Source organism: Octodon degus, unplaced genomic scaffold (assembly GCF_000260255.1).
Source record: "Octodon degus isolate 3935 unplaced genomic scaffold, OctDeg1.0 scaffold00171, whole genome shotgun sequence".
NCBI lineage: Eukaryota > Metazoa > Chordata > Mammalia > Rodentia > Octodontidae > Octodon > Octodon degus.
Genome location: NW_004524747.1, coordinates 3,781,212 through 3,786,145, shown reverse-complemented (window position 1 = coordinate 3,786,145; position 4,934 = coordinate 3,781,212). Strand labels below are relative to the sequence as shown.

Here is a 4,934-nt window from a genome sequence, read left to right as displayed (position 1 = left end):
TAAGATAAATCTACCTTTTTTCAGGCTAAAATAATCTACTGTCAAAAGAAGATAAGGTGGGACTTTTTGCGTCTCTACTTCCTTTTAGAGGAAATGGAGTATTTGGCAGTTTTACTGAGGAAAGGAAGGGCTGGGGCAGTTTATAAACAAAGTCGCTGGTCATCCTCTGGCACAGAATGAACTGTGACGTCCCGATTTTACAGCATGAAATACTAGAGAAAGCTATACTCCATCTGAAATAAGACGTGTGAAATTTGTCTAGAAAGGGCAAAAATGTGACCTTTCGTGATTCAGATACACCAGTGAAGACATTCTAATAATTTGGATCAAAAGCAGAACGCAAAACACCTTTAGTGTGCCACTCAGAAATATATATATATATATATATATATATATACTGATATAACACGCTTTCGTATACTAACTCACATGCTCATTTTTTTCCAAGTACAGTATATTTTTTAAAACACATAAAATCATTATTTTTATTACATTTGATGAAGCACACTTGATCCAGGTATGTGCTGCTTCTGGTCATTTGATTATTTTTAAAATGTCTTTTTAATCAATTGCACTTAAAAGTATCAGTGTGTTGATATAAAGCTTTTACTGCACAGGACTGGCCTATAATACCCTTCACAGGGAAGATTAATGAGGAAAATCTATGTTCTATATAAAAACAAAATCAAATTTCTATCATTTGTCTAAAATTTTAAGTTGTTTTCAGATAAAAGTTAAAATGAATTTCAGATATGCAAAAAAATGCCATTTTGTTTGTTCTTTGAAATGCATAAGGCTTTCTTCATTTAAAAATAGGAGAAACTAGGACAGATGCCACCTGGTGAATATAAGCAGGACTGTAGTTCTAGAAATCTAAGGATAGGATTTGCAAGAAGAGGGAGTAAGAGAGGCGCTGCTTCCCTGGCATTAGCCAGACGTTTGGGGGCTGGGCCTGATAGCTTAGCAGACTAAAGTGCCTGCTCAGGCAGACTGCAGAGGCTGGGGTTCGATCCCTGGCACGCGCCTGTACTGCAATCCCAGCACCTGAGAGGCTGAAAACAGGAGAATCACTAGGAGTCCGATCTACTTAGCGAGACCCTATAGATCCTGTCCTAAATACAGGGGGGGGGGAGATCTTTTTGAAATTTACCACAAACAGAAATCTCATAAATACAAGATTTCCTCTGGTCTTTATGCTCTAAAATTAAATGTCCACTCCCTGTCTGAGCTGAAGAGAAAGCTGTTGATTTGTTTTCATTATTTGGGATAAAGAAGTTAGAGTCATAAATATGTTTGCAGGTAATTTTTATCTCAAGAAAAGCATTTATATAAAATATATAAAAATGCACAATTCTTCAAAATTATAATCATATATACACACGTATTCTTCTGTAATTTGTCTATTTCACTGAATATCACGTCTGGTTTTCACTAGTATTTTTATGTTTCCTGGGCAAATATGTTGCTTTTTTAAGTGATTCTCTGTTATCATTGACTCACCTGTCTCTGGGTTAGTTTGGCTAACATACTACAAATATGAACCCTATATAGTTTATAGATATTCTACTTTTCACATAATTTATACCTCTATTTTCTACCATACACACTATTTAAAATTTCTCAATAATATTGTAATTAATGTTATATGCTTTTAATTTTTAAATCATTATAAAATAAAGTCTGATTTGAAGCCAAGCATGGCAGTGCACACATGTAACCCCAACATTCTGGGAGGCTGAGATAAAAAGATCACGATTTCAAGCCCAGTCTGGGTAACTTAGTGTTATGGCCTATGTCTAAAATGTCCCTCAAAGCCTCACATGATGCCAGGTAGAGCTTTAGAAATAGCTGCATCATGTGTGTCTGGTAACTGGATTAGTCCACTGATGTGATTAACATGTTTCTGGGGGTGGCTAGGTGGAGTTATTGATGACAGAAGTCCTACCCTGAGTCTGAATGGTACCAACTAATGGGTTTGTAACCTGAATGAGATAAAAAGGGAAAGGGAGGCTCACTGCTGCTGCCTTTTGCTGCCTATCCTGCCATGATCTCTTCTACCATGCCACCCTCCTTGGAGCTAACTAAGGACTGAAATTTCTACAAACTGTGAGCTAAAATAAACCTTTATTCTTTCTATTTATGAATTTCAGCTATTTTTTGGCAGTAACAAGGAAATAACTAAAGCACTTAGTGATTTAGTGAGACCCTGCACAAAATTTTTTAAAAAATTAAAGGGTTGGGGATGTAGCTCAGTGAAAAGGCCCTAGGTTCAACCCCCAATAGCACTTAAAAATATTTTGTTCTAGACAAAATGAATTATACCCAATAGGAAAGTATTATTTACAAAAAAACTAATAAATTATTGGTGCATATGTGGAGAAATCAGAACCGTTGTGCTGGTCAAAATGTAATACAGTAGAGTCCCTGTGGAAACAGTAGGGAAGTTCTGCAAAAATGAGATACAGAATTACCATATGATCCAGCAATTCTACACCTAGGAATATACACCAAAAAAAAAAGAGGATCAAACAGATTCTTTCCCATCCATCCTCATAGTAACATTATTCACAGTAACCAAATAATAAAACAACCCAAATATCTACAGATGGGTGAATATATAAACAAAATTACATCCATGTAATAGAATATTATTCAACCTTGAAAATGAATAAAATCTATTAGTTTCTATAACATATGTGAACTTTGAAATTATTATGCAAACTGAAAGAAGTAAAATACCAAAGGACAATTACATACTCTATGAGTCCACTCTTCTTAGGTATTAGAGTTCATATAGACAAAAATAGAATGGTGGTTGCCAGGGGCTACAGGAGGAGAAAAACAGGAAATTATTATTTAATAGAGTTTCAATTAAGTTAAACAGAGTTCTGGAAATGAATAGTGGTGATGGTTGTGTAACAGTGTGAATATGCTTTTATTTTCTGGTGCTTGGTTTGGAACCCAGGGCCTTGCACAAGCTAGGCAAGTGTGCTACCACCAAGTCAAACCCCAGCCTGATGTGAGTGTACTTAATGCCACTGAACTGTAGGCTTGAAGGATAATTAAAGTGGTAAATTGTATGTTACTATTTTGCAAATTAGTAATATTGTTTGTTGTAACAGAAATTGAGCAATTCTCTGAGAATCATCACAGGTCAACCTCCCAAGGAGATTAGCACATTCAGAAAGCCCTGTGGCAACAAGACACAAAAGGCAAAGCTTTAGAATAAAGTTTAAATTACTGTACTGTCCTAACTGCCACCCACTCTCAATGATGAGGATTTCACAAGTGTAGGAAGATAGGGGGTGTTTTTGGAGCTTGCTTAATCCATTTGCCCCTCTGCTTGTTGGCTACTGGGAATTCATATTATGTGAATTAGCCACATATAATATGTACATATTTGCTATAATCATCTCAGACAAGATTTACTGCTTTTTTCTGTATATGATGTTTTCAATTTTTTTTTTCAGAATTGGGATTGAACTCAGGCCCTTGCACTTGCCAAGGAAGCGCTTATTCTACTGAGCCATCTCCCCGGCCCCAAGATCTGGTCTATTAACAGTGGAAAGAATAGATAATTTGGTGCAGATAGGACCTGATGATATTTTCATGTTGTAAGAAAAATCACTTTTGGGGCTTGAGAAAAGCAAAAAATATTTAAAAAAGAAAAGTAAAAAGTCTTTATGTATTTCCTCTTTTTAAAAAATTGTGCCTTATATCCTAGATTACTTTAAGAGAAAAACATAAGAAAATCTATAAGGATAATCTGGCACTTCAACAAACATTAGTCCTGGCCTACATATGCTACTTTCTCTCTCACATAAAGACATGACTCCAACATAAATTTCATACCCCATAGCTGTCATAGACAGCTTCTGGAAATGTAAGTTATAAATAAAATATACACACATTTGCATAATGTATTAAGCTTTGGTGTTATGTGTTTATTGCAAGATAAATCTGGAAGAAAAAAAAATACTCCCACTATTTTTTAAATTTCAGGAGCCTATTTGCCCCTGTTAGGATAGTTCTGGTTTAACATTAGAAAGGAATCATTCCTATGCTCACTTTGGTAGCACATATACTAAACTGGAATGATGCACAGAGGATTAGGCATGGTCCCCGCACAAGGATGACACGAAAATTTGTGAAGTATTCCATGTTAAGAAAAATGAATCACTCCTGCCTAATCAGTCTGTCTCGAGGTTTATCAGTTCCCAGTTATGGCAGTAGTCTGTCCAAGCAGTACTAGCCAATCAGAGTCTCCAGGCTAATGCAAGCATCCTTGTCCAGAATACTGTCTGGAACAGATAAGCCACTCAGTGTGTGGAAATAAATGAGGATATGTCCTTGGGCTCAGTCTCTAAATGACTGCAAGTCTTCTGGGGGGGGCTATAATCACAGCCTCTGATAAATGGAGCATTACAGGTTCTGAGTAGTTTAGCATATCAGGCCTTATTCTGTACTTGCAACACATTAGTGAACAAAAGCAAAGTCCTTGTAAATTCAATCTAGGATTGTAGAATACACAGGATGAAACCATAAACATTGAAATACCACATACACTATAATGCCAAGTAGTGGTAAGTGGTATGCATACGAATGTGGATACCAGTCTTAGATTAAATTATTATTTCCCCAATAGTTTAAAGAATGGTTGATGCCGATTTTGGTACATTGAATATTCAAGTTAAGTATAGAATATCATATACATAGTAAAAATGCTGATTACTGTGGTAGGGATGGGAATTAAAGAGTACTGAGGTCATGTCAAAAGAATACAAGAAGTCAGGTGTGATAGCACACACCTGTAATCCCAGAATTCTCAGAAGGCTGGGGCAAGAGGAGGATTGAAAGTTTGAGCCCATCTTGGGAGATTTAATAAAGCCTTCCCTCAAAGAAAGAAAGAAAGAAAGAAAGAAAGAAAGAAAGAA

General features: G+C 36.0%; 1 non-coding gene and 1 pseudogene across 1 annotated transcript; one reads left to right on the top strand and one right to left on the bottom strand.

Moving 5' to 3' along the window:
* The window catches only part of LOC101584887, an 83,696-nt pseudogene that overhangs the window by 78,397 nt on the left and 365 nt on the right, over positions 1–4,934 (bottom strand).
* On the top strand, positions 4,061–4,167 carry LOC111813209. The gene has a single exon (XR_002818529.1). It is a non-coding gene; the product is annotated as a U6 spliceosomal RNA (small nuclear RNA).